Source organism: Cupressus sempervirens, chromosome 10, assembly GCF_028749045.1.
Source record: "Cupressus sempervirens isolate cs-2001-9-10 chromosome 10, ASM2874904v1, whole genome shotgun sequence".
Taxonomy (NCBI): domain Eukaryota; kingdom Viridiplantae; phylum Streptophyta; class Pinopsida; order Cupressales; family Cupressaceae; genus Cupressus; species Cupressus sempervirens.
Genome location: NC_143127.1, coordinates 665,699,201 through 665,716,526, shown reverse-complemented (window position 1 = coordinate 665,716,526; position 17,326 = coordinate 665,699,201). Strand labels below are relative to the sequence as shown.

Below are 17,326 nucleotides of genomic sequence, written 5' to 3'. Positions count from 1 at the left end.
TATGTAGGATCAACCACTAAATACATAGTTCACACTATCAAACCATCAAACCATGGATCCATTAGAACAAAAAAATAACCCCCCCTTTATGCAGACGAAGTGAGATGAGATGCAACTGAGAAGGTGGGACAAATTCTGCTATAGACAAACCAAGAATGACAAGAGAGGGAAAGAGGTACAAACACCTATAAAGACATGATCAAAATGACTTTGCATGGGGCTAATGTCATGGAAGGGACACTCACTTGAAAAAGGGAGAAGGCCTAAAATAGCAAATAACTATCCCCCCCATGGTGCTTTATGAAAATAGTGCAGGTACAACTATCTCAAAATAATGTTCATGACCCCTAAAATGTGAGAGTGGCACTTTATTTTAGCATGATACATAAAAGTGCTTCAAAATGATAGCTATAATGAATAAAACTAAAAACAAGCTACAACAAAATAAAGTACAACCCAAAACAAAGGAAACCATGCTAGGAAAATGATCCGTGGACCTAAAACACCCAAGATAGCCACCATATAGAAAAAATGCCAAAAACATGATAGAGAGCATGGGCCTAAATCTAAGGAAAATGACTACATTTTTTAAAAGATGATAGAACCAACTTTCGAAAAATACAACATTTTCAAAAAACTAACATGGGATGCAAAAGACATGCAAGCTGGAGGAAAAAATAGAACTTCAAAATTTAACTGAAAAAATAGGCAATAAAAATGAATCAAAATCTAAAAATGCCTACACCAATGTCTTTTTCTTAGAACTAGCTTTTCGGTGCTTCTTTTGGATCGGAAAAATACCTTCGTATGCTGAAGTTATGGCCAAAAAATTGCAAATAGGTTTAAAATTAACCCTGGAGATGTGCAAGCAAGGTATGCTAATGCAGTACCAATGTCATGCTGATGTTAGCAAATCACTAGTTTAAATTTGACAGTTTAATGGCCATTGCAGCAAAAAGGCCACGTGGCAGTGCCACATGGACGCCACATGGTAGGGGCCACATGGAAATGTACCGCGTGGCAGCCTTGGCACATGTTTCAATGGGATTGGTGTTGTCAAATTCCATGTGGGTACTGTGCTATAAAATCTTGTTGACTATCCTTGCTAAGGTGTCTGGGCTGAGCTTAGTAGGAGGTGGAGGAATGGTGGGATAGGTAGTGCTGCCTCGATTGAGCAGAAAGGAGGGTGGCTCATCGACGGAGGCTAGGCTACTATGCTACTACTGCAGTGCAACCGACTATGGCCATTATGGGTGGTGTGGTAGTGGCTGCCTGATGGCGCTATAAATTTTTAAGATAAAAGTGTAATAAATGCCCAAAAATCATTTGTATAGTCCATACAATAGCCCTAGAATGATTTTTTTTTGCCTCCCAGAGCCCTGTGTTCAAAATAGATGAATTTTATATGGATCCTAGCTGAAAAGTACCTTTTGAACCAAATGGTAGCATCTGTTTGGGTCCAATGTGCTCTAAAAATTTGTTGTTCCCTCGATTTGAAGAAAAAATGCATAAACAAACTAGAGTTTGTGACTTCAAATCACAGCTTCAAAAATCTTTCAACCAAGTGGCAACAAGAAGGCTCTGATACCATATTGGAGTTGATGATATCCAACTTCGAAGATGCCCAAGATCACTTGCATGCAAAAACCTATCAAAGAGAAACCAAGAAGAGAAGAGCATGGAGCAAGGAAAAAACCCTAAATGGACATGAGAGACAACAACTATGCAAAAATAATGAAATTGTATTTATAATAAAATGTGATGTAATACAATTAGGGAGAGACTACTTATAAAGGCCTCAAGGAATCTCCTAGAACAAGCTAGAAGATGCTAGGAGATAAGTGTGACAACTAAGCATACATCCACATGAGGTGGAAAGTCCTCAAACAAAAAAAGAGGATAATATGACTTAGGAGAGAACAAACTCCTGTATTGTCAACAACTTATAACAAACTCCTAGACTACAACTAATTAATAAATGCATTTACTTAATTAAGCTTAAGTAAAAGAATAAATAATAAATAAATAATTATTTACTCTAACAGTTACAAGATTAGAAGGAGTAGAGGTCTGGCTGATAGGATAAAAGAAGAGGAAGGAATTTCATTTAATTTCTATTATTTTGTAAGGAATAATATAAATATCATTTGGATGGTGGGTTAATTGGTCTTTCCCTTGAAGCTATTTGGGCGGTGGGTCCAGCTATCCTCCACAACTCCTAATAGAATTGGCACAATTTCTAACAAGGTTGGAATCTCCTAACAGGGATTCAAAGTCTCCTAACAAGGACTCATATGTACTAAATGTATTCATACACTCCTAATAGGGTGCATCCCCTAACAAGGAAAATTAATATTAGTACATCATCTTGTGGGTACTATCCCCACTGGGGTTTTCCCTATGATCAAGGGTTTCCCTAGTTAATATATCTGGTGTTATAGTGTATGAGTATCTTTTTGTTGTTTCTGATTATATTGATCATATGGTTAAAGTTTATTAAGGTTTCTAATTGTGATATTAGTTGGATAAGTGATTCACCCCCCCTCTCAATTATATTGGTGGACTATATATTCTAACAATTGGTATCAGAGCATCAGGTCCTTGAAGGATAAGCTTAATAGATTTGGGAGATCAATGGAATTTTTTTTGAGATAGGATAGTCCTAGATTTGATGGGGCCAACTATGATAGTTGGAAGGAGAAGATGAAGACTCATTTGTTGTGCATGGGTCTAGGTTATTGGATCTTGACAAAGAGTGAGAAGATGAGTGTGGAAGAAGAACAACTTGAATTATGCATTGAAATAGAAAGAGATTTATTCATGTGTAACATGAGAGCTAGAGAAGCTCTACTATGAGCTCTTCTAGAGAATTAATATAGTCAGGTAAAGTTAGTTCAAACATCTAATGAAATTTGAAAAGAATTAGAACATACTTTTGAAGGTGATACACATGCAAAAAGAATGAGATTGTAGAATTAGATATGTGCATTTCAAGATGCTAAGATGATGGAAGATGAATATGTAAGAAGCTATATTGGTAGAATATTAGATATTGTTATAGGGATTTGGTCTCTTAGTGGAACCAAGGAAGAAGATGAAGTAATATGGAAGATCTTGAAAATTTTGATGCCACCATTTAGTGAAGTTTCTCAGATGATTCAGCTAGTAATGCCCTACACTAAAAATTTCACAAAGGAAATGTTTCTTGGAAGATTTAAATTTGCAGAAGTAGATTTGAGACAATCTGGAGATCTAGCTAGAGTTGAAATAGATTTCAGTGCCTTGAACATTTGACCTAATTTGACAAGGAGTGCAAGCACACATGGAGATTTTATTAGACGTAGCAAAAAAATTGATGAAGATAAGAAGATTGAGGAAGGAATAACCCTTCTTTTCAGAAGAGAATGAAATGGTAAGAAAATCTTTAAATGTTGGATTTGTGATGAATTTGGTCATTATGCATCTAAATTTCCTAAAAGAGAGAAAAAGTATAAGGGAAAGTTTAAGCCTAGTAGAGATAGAAGCTAATTGTATGCAAATGAAGATGAAGAATCTGATGAGAATGGTCAAAGTGAAAGTGATGATGAATTAGGATTTGTAGCTATCAAGGAAGATGATCTTGAAAGAGAAATTAGAGAAGAGCTCTAGTTTCCCAAGTGGAAAATAAATTAGATTGGATAATTGACAATAGTTGTTCACATCACATGACTAGTGATATGAATAAGTATGCTAAGATAAGGAATCATGATAGAGGTATTGTTAGAGTTGGTAACAATGTAGCTTGTCATATAATAGGAATTGGATCCATTACTCTTGATGGTAAAACTAACACCGATGATGTTTATTTTGTTGGTGGATTGAAGCATAACTTGTTGAGTGTTTGACAGTTGGTAGAGAAGGATTATTACTTGCAATTCATTGAGAAGACCAACATTATCAAAGATAGAGATGGTAAGCTAGTTGGAATAGGCACAAGATCCAGAGGTAATGTATTTCAGTTGAATCCTATTGAAATGACATATTTGGTAGCTAAAGTGGACAAAAATTGGTTGTGGCATAGAAGATTATGTTACATAACATTTTATAATATTATAAAGGTTAGTAGTACATTTCTATTGAAAAAATTGCTTAATATTACAAAGCCTACTAATGTTATTTGTATAGAATGTATTTTGGCTAAACAGAATAAAGTATCATTTCCTAGCAAGAAGTTCACTACCACAGAGAAGCTAGAGATCATTCATGTAGATCTAAGTGGTCCCCATAAAACAAGATGATTCTATGGAAAAAGGTACTTTATGATTTTCATTAATGTTTTTACTAGAATGATGTGGGTAGCATTTGTTAAAGAGAAATCTAAAGCTTTTGAGAAGTTTAAGATATTTAAGAATAGAGTTGAGAATGAATCTGGTGTTAAGATAAATTTTTTTAGAATAGATAGAGGAGGAGAGTTCACCTCTAGAGAATTTAACACATTTTGTGAAGAGAATGAAATTAAAAGAAACTATCCTCACCTAGAACACTTGAGTAGAATGAGACTGCTAAAAGAAGAAATAAGTCAGTAGTAGAGGCAAGAAGAGTGATGTTGTTTGAGAATGATGTATCTAAGAAAATTTGGAGAGAAGTAGTCAATACAATAGTGCACACTTAGAATAGAGTAAAACTTAGAAAATGTATGAAAAAGACACCTTATGAACTATGATTTGGTCATTCACCATCAGTTAAGTATTTCAGAATATTTGGGAGAAAATGTTATATTAAGAGAGATGACCACATTGGTAAGTTTGATCCAAGAAGTGATGAAGGTATGTTCTTGGCTATTCATTAAAAAGAAAGGAATACACATATTTTAAATATAGAACTAAGACAATAGTTGAATGTGAAAATTTAAGGATTGAAGAAAAGCTTGGAAATAAATAAAAGATGGTAGATTATAATTCATATGAAGAAGAGGATAATTCTGGAATTGTTAGTGATGTGACAACCAATCTTTCTCTCCAACTCAAATAACTTTAGGGTCTCCACTAGGTCGTTTACTTGACCAAATAGGGTTTCTATAACACCTTCTGCCTCCAAGGATTCTATCAAAGATATCCTACTCCTTCAACTAGTGCACATCAACTAGTTAGTACAAGCTTGCTCATAACTTCACAAATACACAAATATACCCCCAATGCTAATTCAATATGCCATATGATGAAATGGATACCTAGGCATGCCTTAGGTCACTTATCAACATTCCAAACCCCAAAAAAGTAAAAAACCCTATTCAAGTTGCTATCCACAGGTCAATTTGTACTCAGTTGCTTGGAAAAAGGCTATAAGAATTAGCTCTCCAAACCCATTAAAACTGAGATATCTTGAAAAATCCCTTAACAAGGACCAAAATAAATCACCTTTCTAGATACCCTTCTTGGGATACTTTAATATTTTGGAATTCTTAACCCCCTTACTTGTCCCTACTTCCCAAACACAATTTTAGGCTTAATTTAAGGGTTTTAAGGGTTTTGGTGCTATTTGGGTTTTAAATCTCCTTAAAGCCCTTATCAAGACTCCTCCTTTGGGTTGGAACTATCCCTCACCATATAATTACTCACCAAATTCTTGGATTGGAGTATCTATACTTCCAATCCACGCCAAATGTTCTTTTTCAAATTTGTGATCCCTAACTAGACATGGTTTGCTTGCCTAGGGAATCACACTAAAAATGCTTTCTGTGCTTCCCATGGGATCTCCTTTTCTATAAATTATGTACAAGGAGTCTAATTCCAAGTCCCAAAAGGCCATACATTTCATATGGTGGGAGATGGCCCTAAGACCCAATATTATGCTAGCTACCCTGATGAGAACAACAAATTGTTGGACGACAAAATAATTTATCTAAGCACTACAAACCATTTGAAACAACAAAAAAAATAAATAAAAAATGAAGGAAAATATACACTAAAACTTCCAACTTAGAAAACCCTAAGTATAATTTTTACAAAGCATGAAAAGAACACTCAAAGCAAGAAACTGTTGTATTAATGAAAATGCTAATTACAGTTAGTACACTGCCATTTCTCCCTCTTCTAAACTCTTGAAAAGGTTGAGTTTTGAATTATATAGGCTTGGAATGTAAATTTACAACTAATTTAAGTGGTTTAAGGGATACCAAAATAAAATTTCTCTTCTTGCATAAAAGTTGCAAAAGTTGTCAATGACAACTTTGCAAGAACTGAGAATTTTTTTGCAATTTTGCAAATTGTCTACCCAAAATTGCTCTACTTGCTACCAAACTTCCAAAAGGTCTAATATCGATAAAAAATACCTAATAAGTACCCTAAAACACTTTCTTTCCCTATTTTGCCCTCAAAACCCAAAAATGCCATATTGAGCAAAATGAGCACTTTTTGAGCAATTAGGAGAAATAGTGCATTGTGAGACTCTTCAAACCTATTTAACCTCACCTTAGGACCAAGTTGATCATAATATTACTCTATTTATGTGGTTATAATCACTACAAGAAGAAAACACCAAAGAATCCCTAGGTCTACCCTCAGCCTACCTAGATGCTCTTGCACCATACTCCCCCCATCAAAAAGACTAAGTCACACCTAATGGAAACATGTCTAAGGGTATTTAAAGCTTCTTGAAATCTATTTGAGAAACCCAAGTAGCCTCTAAAATTGGCTTACCCTTCCATTGGATGAGATGCTCCATATACGCCTTGTACCTTGTAGACTTCTTAACCCTTGAGTCTAACACCTTCTCTGTAGTAGGTTCAAGGTCATCATGAACATCTAGAATGATATGAGGTAAGGTACCTTTGTATTCCACCAAGTCTTGCACATTAAAAAGAGGGGATATGCCTAAATCTGAATAGAAGTCTACCTTTTAGGCATTTTCTTCATATTTTGCCAGGATTTTTCAAGGGACTACTCTCTTTATCTATAGCTTCGTGGGTACCCCCTTTTGAAGCCTTGCTTTATTGAAATGGACCATGACATAGTCACCAACAATAAACTGAACATTTGTCCTCTTTTCATCCACTTTGGCCTTGAGTTTTTGAGTGTTATCTTGGATGGTCTTGTTGACTTTTTCTTGAATCTCCTTCATGGTTTGAAAAAATTCTTTAGCTTGACCACTTCTCTGATCCATATCACCAAGATATCTCAATTCACATACACCCCTTGGATGTGTTCTATAAACTATCTCAAAAGGACTCTTTCCAGTTGTCCTATTCTTGCTATCATTATAGGCATACCCTACTTGTGAAATGATAACATCCCAACTTTGATCATATTCATTAGTTAGGAACCTTAGAAGGTTCCCTAAGGTCCTATTCACCATTTTAGTTTGACCATTAGTTTGGGGATGATAAGATGAACCAAATGATAGGTTTATACCAACCTTTTTCCACAAGGTTTACCAAAAATGGCTCATAAATTTAACATCTCTATTTGACAAAATGCTTAATGGGAGTCCATGAATCTATAAAACCTCCTAGAAAAATATATGGGCAACATGACTAGAATCATTAGTTTCCCTACATGGAATGCATTGCCCCATTTTGCTAAATCTATCAATAACATAAATGCTATCATACCCTTGCTTGGTTTTTGGTAAACCTACAACAAAATCCATACTTGGATAATCCCATGGCCTATTTGGAATTGGCAAATGCTGATATAGACCTACATTGCTAATTCCTCCTTTGGATTTCAAGTACACCATGTAGTGCTCCACATACTTGGTTACATCTGTTTCTAACTTTGGGCAAAAATAAAACCTTTGCACTAGTTTTATGGTTTTGATGATGCCAAAATGACCACTTAGGCTACCATTATGCTTCTCCTATATTAGGTTCTCTCTCAAGTAACCCCTTGGCAAACACAACTAGTTACTCTTGAATAGAACCCATTCTACAAGGTATATTCTAAAGATTTTCTATGAAATTGATTCTCAAAATCCATGCATACCTTTTAGGGTTTAGTAAAGTCCTCATCTTCTTTGTAAAGATTCAGAAAACTCTATATTCCGATGCTTTGGACTTGAATCTCTTGGACTATCATGATCCTTCTACTTAGTGCATCTACCACCTTGTTCAACCATCCCTTCTTATGCTTGACTATGAAGGTAAAAGCCTGCAAGTACTACATCCACTTAAAGTGTTTATTGTTGAGCTTCTCTTGAGTGTTGATGTATCTAAGATCTTGATTATCTCTAAACAAAGAACATTATTTGGTCAAAAAATATATTCTCCACTTCCTAAGACATTGAACTAAGGAATAGAGCTCTAATTCATAGGATAAATACTTCTTATTGGCCACATTAATCTTCTCACTATAAAAAGCCACTAGTCTACCTTCTTGACTCAAAAAACCACCTACTACTAAGCCACTTGCATCACATTCTAAGGTGAACAATTTCTCAAAACTAGGCAATTGTAGGATAGGTTGAGTAGCTACTTGTTTCTTCAAAATTTCAAATGAATTTTCAACGTCTAAGGTCCACTTAAACTTAGACTTGACTTGACCCTTTATAGCATCCAACAAGGGTGCACAAATACCACTAAAATTCCTAATGAATTTCCTATATAATTGAGACAAACCATGGAAACTTCTTACCTTATTAGATTTGGTAGGTGTTGGCCAATATAGTATAGCAAAAATCTTCTCCTTTTCCATATTTAATGTGCCTTTAGATACCACAAAGCCTAGGTACACAAGCTCTTCTTTGAAGAAGTCACACTTCTCCAAATTTATGGCTAGCTTCTCCTCATGAAGCCTCTTCGAAACTGCCTCAACATGCATGATATGCTCTTCTCTAGTCTTGCTAAAAATAAGTATATCATCTAGATATATAACTAAAAATATGCCTATAAATCCTTGAACACTTTATTCATGAGCCTTATGAATGTGCTCGGAGCATTGGGAAGACCAAATGAGATTACAAGCCATTCATAAAGACCATCAGTAGTCTTAAATATTGTTTCCTATTCATCTCCCTCCTTTATTCTAATTTTGTGGTAACAACTCTTCAAGTCCAACTTAGTGAAATATTTTGCTCCTCCAAAGCAATCCATGAGATCCTCAATCTTAGGTATGGTAACTATACTTGATTGTGATCCTATTTATGGCTCTTAAGTCTATACATAATCTCCATTTTCCTCCTTTCTTAGATGCCAACACAATAGGAATTGCACATGGGCTTATGCTCTTTTCTATCAAGCCTTGATCCATCAATTCTTGTACTTTTCTTTCCAATTATAAGTTCTAATCTAGAGTGAGTTTTTATGCTTCTTTATTAGGCAAGGAATCACTTGGAACAAAGTCAATTTGATGACTAATAACTCTCCTAGGAGGTAGAGTAGCTAGAGTACCATCAATCAATATGTCCTTATACTTTTAAGGCAATGTTTGGACTTCAACTAGTAAGGGTTCCTAGGCTACATTTTGCTTTGCTTCAAACTTTAGCACTACTATAAAACTTTGACATTCCTCATCCTTGAGGATTTTAACAAACTCTTTCCCACTACAAAAAAACACTAGGCACTTTGGCTTGTGTTTCCTCCCCTTCCAATAAGGACATAATTTTGAAGGTCTTTCCTTCCTTCTTACAAGTTATGGTATTTTATCTATTATCATATACAACTTCCCTATCAAATTGGAAAGGCCTACCTAGAAAGAGATGACAAGCATCCATAGGTAAAACATCACACAACAATTTGTCCTTATATCCTGCTATAGAGAATTCCATCCAAGTTTGCTCATTCACCAAGATGCTTTGTACCTTGTTAAGCCAAATAAAATTATAAGGGTTTTCATGAGGTATCTTCTACAATTTTAACTTAGTAATAGCCTCCTCTAATATTACATTATTAGTAGAACTTGAATCAACCACCACTTTGCATACTTTTCCTAGGATTTTGCATTTTATCGTAAACAATGACCTCCTATATTTAGGTTCATTAGGAGCTAGTTGTTTGATAAAAAATATCCTTAACATGAGGTTATCACCTTTCTTAGATTCAATGTGATCTAAATTATATTCTTTTTTGCAGTCCTCTTGCACATATACCATTCTTTTGTCTTGATTTGAGGAATAAGATTTGTCTAGGCATCTATAGGCTAGATGACCCAACTGGCCACAATTATAACATTTCATACTTGCAAAGTATGAATTGGATGTGCTTGATCCTCTCCCTCTATTTGATCATCCTTGGTTTCCTCTCCCTCTCTTTGATTAAGTTTGGTTGCCTCTCTCTTTATTGTAACCACCTCTTAAGGAGTTATCACTAGGTTTCTCTGTGAACTTGCTTTATCCTTGATTGTTTTGCTCACTTCCACTACTTTGGTAGCCTCCCCTTTGTACTCATTAATTTCTTCCCTTACCTCTATCCTTGAAGTTATAATCTCATTTCCTTTGGTTCTTTCCCTCTACCTTTAGAGCTAGCTAATGGAATCTTTGAACTATGGTAGGTACCCACAAATTGAGCTCTTCCTAGATGTTCCACTTTAAACCACCTAGATATCTTGCCACTTTGATTGGCTTATCTTCTTGATATTTAAATCTTAGATATAACTTCTAAAATTTCTCAGTATAAGAGGTTACATCTAGATTTTTTTTCTTCAGTTCTTGCCTTCTTTTGTGGAGCTTGATTTAAAGGTCTTCAAGGAGGTAGTTATCCTTCACTTTAGTGACCATAACCTTCAAATTAGCTATAGGAGTCTTACCCATGCTGATTCTTTTATCTTATAGGTATTTCCACCATGTTAGAGATGAACCTCTAAGCCTTTTTTGAGAAACTTTAACCTTTTGTGCCTCTGATACCACCTCACACTCAAAATGGTTCTCCATGTCATATATCCAATGCTTGACTGCATCAATATCCATCTTCCAAACAAAAATTGGTGTGCACCTTCCAATTATTTTTGTCCTAGGTCTTTAATAGCCTTCAAGAAATGCTCTTCATTCAAGACAGGGTTAGGTTCTAGGACTACATCCTCCTCTGCTACCTCTTTACCCTTCTCAAATTCTTCTTCTTCTTTCCTCCTAGCTACTTTAGCAAATGCATGTAGTTGCATTTTTACACCTGCAAGGGACTCTTACAAAATTTTGTTATTCTCCCTTTGTTCATTAGCTTCCTTGGCTAGTTCTACATTTGTCACCATGCTAGTTTCACCTACTAACTCTCCAATAGCTGTAGACATCCACCAACTTTTCCCAAGTCTTTAACTTTCTTTGATGTGACAACCAATATTTCTCTCAAACCCCAAGCACTTTAGAGTCTCAACTAGGTCATTTAATTGACTGAATAGGGTTTATATCACACCTTATGCCTCTGATGATTCTATCAAAGAGATCCTACTGCTTTAACTAGTGCACATCAATTGGTTAGTACAAGCTTGCTTATAACTTCACAAATACACAAATATAACCCCAATGCTGATTCAATCTCCTATATGATAAAATGGATACCTAGGCATGCCTTAGGTCACTCATCAAAATTACAAACCCAAAAAAAGTGCAAAAACCTATTGGAGTTGCTATCCATAGGTCAATTTGTACTTAGTTGCTTGGAAAAAGGCTATTAGAATTACCCCTCTAAATGCATTAAAATTGAGATATCTTGAAAAATACCTTAACAAGAATAAAATTAAACTACCTTTCTAGATACCCTTTTGGAATACTTGAATATTTTGGCATTCTTAAGCCCCCAACTTGTCCATATAGCCTAAACACAATTTTAGGGTTTTAAGGGTTTTGGTGCTATTTGGGTTTTAAACCTGCTCAAAGACCTTATCAAGACTCCTCCTATGGATTGTGGTTATTATTCACCATCCACTTACTCACATTTTCTTAGATTGGAGTATCTACTCTTCCAATCCACTCTAAATGCTCTTTTTCAAATTTGTGATCCCTAACCAAACATGGTTTGCTTACCTAGGGCATCACACTAAAAATTCTTTTTGTGCTTCCCATGGGACCTTCTTTTCTATACATAATGTACAAGAAGTCTAGTCTTAAGTCCCAAAAGGCTGTACATTTCATACAGTGGGATATGGTGCTAAGACCCCATTTTATGCTAGTTGCCATGTTTAGAACAACAAACTGCTGGAACACAAAATAATTTATCTAAGCACTAAAAAACCTTTGAAAAAAGAAAAAAATACAAAAAATAAGAAGGATAATCTACACTAACACTTCCAACTTAGAAAAACCTAAGTCTAATCTATACAGAGCATGAAAAAATACTCAAAGCAAGAGACTTATGTATTAATGAGAATGTTGATTATAGTCTGTACACTATCATTTCTTCCTCTTCCAACCTATTGAAAAAGGTTGAGTTTGGCCTTATATAGTCTTGTAGTGTGCATTTGAAACTAGTCTAAGTTATTGAAGGGCTACAACAAAAATTTTTTTCTTCTTGCATAAAAGTTGCAAATGTTGGCAATGATAACTTTGCAAGAAATGAGCAATTTTTTGCAATTTTGCAAATTGTCTACCCAAACTTGCTATGCTTGCTACCAAACTTTAAAAAATGGCTAATATGGATGCAAAACACCTAATAAGGACCCTAAAACACTTTATTTCCCTATTTGGACCTCATAACACAAAAATGCCCTATTGAGCCAAATGAGCACTTTTTGAGCAATTAGGAGCAATAGTGCATTGTGGGACTCTTCAAACCTATTTAACCTCACCTTAGCACCAAGTTGATCCTATTATTAATATATTGATATGGATAGAATAAATAAAATTCAAAAACACCAAATAAACCCTAGGCCTACCCTTAGCCTACCTAGGTTCTCGTGCACCAGTTAGACAAAATGCATAAGTTTTCTTTAAGACTAACAATGATCTGTAGAGTGATGTCTTGATTGTCGAGAAAAGAGAAGAGTAGAGATATGGAGCTAGAGACGAGAAAAGAGAAGAGTAGAGATAAGAGTTTAGATGTCAACTCCTAGAGATAAGAGTTTAGATGTCAACTCCTACCCCTAACATGAATCTAACAAAGAATCACCCTCCTGAGCAAATAATTGGAAGCAAAGACAAAGGTGTGATGAAAAGAAATAGAGTAAATGAGGAGATATGTTTGATATCTCAAGTTGAACCTAAGAACATAGATGAAGCATGTAAATAAAATCCTATGATTCAAGCAATAAAGAGATAATTAGATTAGATTGTGAAGATTGATACATGGGAAATAGTTCCTAGACTGAAAGACAAGAATGTGATAGGAACCAAATGGGTATTCAAAAATAATATGAATGAGCAAGGCAAAATTGTGAGAAACAAGGATAGACTTGTATTCAAGGGATATTTGTAGAAAAAAAGGCATAGAATATAAGGATAAATATGCACATGTAGCCAAAATGAAAGAAGTAAGGATGTTCTTGGCTTATGCAAAAAATAAGAAGTTCAAGGTCTATCTAATGGATGTTAAATTAGCCTTCCTAAATGAAGAACTCTAAGAAGAGGTATATATTGAGTAGCCTAGAGGTTTTCCTTTATCAAAAGATAAAGACATGGTATGCAGACTAAAGAAATCTCTATATGGTCTAAAGAAAGCACCTAGAACTTGGCATGCAAGGTTGGACAATTATTTGGCAAAGCTTGGATTTGCTAAAGGTACAGAAGATAGTAACTTGTATTTGAAAGAATTTGAGAATGGTTTGCTAATAATAGTAATATTTTTTTATGACATCATTTTTGGAGATAATGGTGAAGAAAGTGACAAGTTTTCTAAAGAAATGAAGAATGAGTTCAAAACGAGCATGATATGAGAAATGAAGTTATTCCTCGAATTAAAATTTGTGTAGAACAATGATGGAATTTTCATTTCACTAGCTAAGTACCTGAAAGACTTCTTGAAAATATTTGGTTTAGAAAATTGTAAACCTTTTGGTATAGCTATGATAACCAGTCATAGGTTACCCAGAAAAGATGAGGCACCTCTAGTAGAGCAGAACAAGTACAAATCCATGATTGGAGGTTTGCAATATTTTACTCACACTAGACTAGATATAAAAAAATATAGGTATTATTGTAGCTAGATTTGAAGCTGATCCTAAGGAGTATAATTTTGCAGCAATAAAGAGAATATTCAGATATTTGAAAGGAACATCTTACTATAGAATTTGGTATGATAGATCAAGTGATTTCACTCTATGTGCATTTACTAATATGGATTGGGTAGGTAGTATCGATGAAAAAAAGAACACCAGTGGTAGAGAATTATTTCTTGGCGGAAGATTGGTTTCTTGGCTATGTAAAAAGTGTTGGATACAATTGATTAATTTTTTATTTTCTTTGATGTTACACAAATGTCATATCATAATCAGTTAGTATATGCCAAGATCACTTGGGTAGTGAAGATAGTTTTATGTATCTACTGAGAATTCCTAGGGTTCCCTAGGTTAGAAGGTAGTGTCTACCAAGTTCACTTAGGAATTGAAGGAAAGTATGTAAAATATGAGTGTTAATCAAGATCACTCAAATAATGAAGGAAAGTTAGATGGAACCAGTGCTAACTAAGTTCACTCAGTTGCCAAGGAATTTTTGTGAGTCTCCAGTGTTAACTAAGCTTTTATTGGTTAACACAAGAAATCATTTCTAAGTTAGTTTCTACCAAGTTGGGTTGGCTATCAAAAGATTTTCTTATTTTGACATATTAAGCTTAATAGATTTATCTATTGGTTCCAATTGACTAAGGTGATGAATATTAATTATTCTAGGTTGTATTTGAGATGACTTGATAATATGAAAGATATAAGTAAAATGTCAAGTTGAGAATCTAAAAAAGTATAAGTCTAAAGAAATTATGAATGTATTGAAGATGAAGAGAGGAAGAAAATTTGAAGGATAAGAAAAATATCCTTCTAAAGAAGAAAATCTATATTTGATTAGGAAGGATCAAGTACAAAATAGAATAGAGATCTATAATCAGCAATTCCGTTGCATTTAAATCATGTCATCTCATTGTTACTCTCTAGCCATTGTAGTAGTGATCTAAATATCCCAACAGAGTTGGCTTAATAGCTATTTGAAAATCCTCTAACAAGGTGGAAGTTCTATTAAATTATCTTAAGACCTCTAACAAGGCCACTCCTAATAGGGTGATTAAATCCTTTAATAGGGTCACACCTAATAGTGTGTTTTGTAACCTTCAATAGGGTTGGCTTGTAATAGGGTTCACTTTAGAGGAGTGAAAATAAAAACTAGTTGCAATTGGTGGTTTTTCCAAAATTGAGTTTCCATGTTAAATCTTGGTGTCAAATGTGTTCATGTTATTTTCTATGATGTATTTGCAACTATGTTAAAATAATAGTAATTATAGATAACATCTAAAGTTTGCATGTTAATTATTTACTGAGCACATTTAGTACTTACCAATTTACAACATTTTATGTGTGTTTACCGAGCATCAACAATATTCAGATTGTATTGTGTATTGACATCTAAGAGATCTGATATTTATTTTAGTGATAATTGATTCAACCCTCCCCTCTTATTTACTCGTCTTATGTTCCCCAAAATTGGTATAAGAGCTTTTGGTGCTTACAGAGAAGGTTTCAAGGACCTAAGCTAAAGATCAGGATGTCTTATAGAAGAGAGATCCCCAAGCTAAACATGGACTATTTCGCAGCATGACAAGGACTTATGAGGTTACATTTTTCTACTATTAGCAATTCAAGATGAAAATATATTGATACTGAATACAAGAATCCCACTAGAACATTACCTATTGAAGATATTTCTAAAAAGAAGAATCGTAACATCATGATGATTGATATTGCATCTGCTCTTAGTTATGCTGAATTTGATGAAGTCAAAGATTGCAAGACAACTCATGAGATGTGGATCAAACTAAAAGATGTATATGGAGTAGATGAAACTGTAAGAAGGGCTAAGGCTGAAAGTCTTAGAGGTCATTTTGATCAGACAAAAATGAGAGAAGATGAGAACATTGCAAAATATGTGGAAAGAATCAAAGCAAGTGTAAGTGCAATCAAAGCATCTGCAGAAGACATTGAAGAGAAAATAGTTGTAAACAAGGTACTTAGAACTCTTCTTCCTATTTATGCAATTAGAGTATCTACTATTCAAAAAATGAGATGTGATCCAAATAATACAATATCTTTGGATCTTCTAGTTGGAAGATTGACAACTTTTGAGTTAGATAACTTTGATAACTATGTTCCTTGTTCAAAGGTTATTGAATCTACTTTTAAAGCTAAACTCTCACTCAAAGAAAAGGGTAAGAAATAAAAGTTCAATCAATTAGGAAGTGAAGAAGAACAATTAGGATAAATCTCAAACAATGATCTTGAAGTTGTTGAAGCCCTACTTGTAAGGAAGTATTCAAAAGGCAAAGGAAAGTACAAAGGTAAAGTTCCTCTAATCTCCTTTTTCTATGAAAAAGTTGGTCACATTGTTGCAAGGTGTCAAAATAAAGAAATGAAAGATGAAAAGAAAAAAATAAGCATAAAGGCAAGAAGGATTCCAAAAACTACAAGAACTACATAGACAAAGGTAAGAAATCTTGATTTATAGATAAAGATTCTGATAATAGTGAAGATGAAATGGTGTGCATTGCTATAAAAGATGACTTTAATGATGAAGGAGATAAGATGGCACTTATCTCTCATGTTAGAAAAAATGATATATGGATTATTGATAGTGACTATTCACATCATATGACTGGAGACACAACAAAATTTGAGCACATAGAATATTATGATGGTGGTAGTATGAGATTTGGAAATAATGAATCTTATAACACAAAAGGAAAAGGATGTATTTCATTGACTAAAAAAATTGTATGTGACAATGCTTATTGAATTGAAAGACTAAAGCATAATCTACTGAGTGTACATAGTTGAATAACATTGGATTCAAGGTAGAATTCATGAATGGGTAGGCCAAACTACTGGATGGAAAAGGAAATCTGGTTGGATTTGGCAAGCAAACATAAGGTAATCTATTTTATCTTGATCTTAATGAGTGTTCATATTTTATTGGTCAAGTAGAAGAAATATGGTTATGGCACAAAAGGATATGTCATGTAAACTTTGATAATCTAGTCAAGATAAGAAAACATAAAAGAGTAAGAGGTATTCCTAGTTTGAAGAAACTTGATATGAGTTTATGAAAGAATTGCCAAATTGGTAAGATGGGAAAGAATAGTTTCAAAAGAAAAAACTATCAATCAGAAGAAGTCTTAGAAATTGTTCATACAGACTTATGTAGACCTATTGGAATAGAGAGTTACAATGGATAATTTTTTTAAACTCTTTTTGTTGATGACTATTCTATAATGACGACTGTAATGTATGTA

At 34.2% G+C, this 17,326-nt stretch overlaps 1 pseudogene; it reads left to right on the top strand.

Annotated features, from left to right (window-relative positions):
- Positions 1–939: 939 nt before the first annotated feature.
- LOC149535590 (kinesin-like protein KIN-7K, chloroplastic) overlaps positions 940–17,326 on the top strand; it is a 190,609-nt pseudogene continuing 174,222 nt past the window's right edge.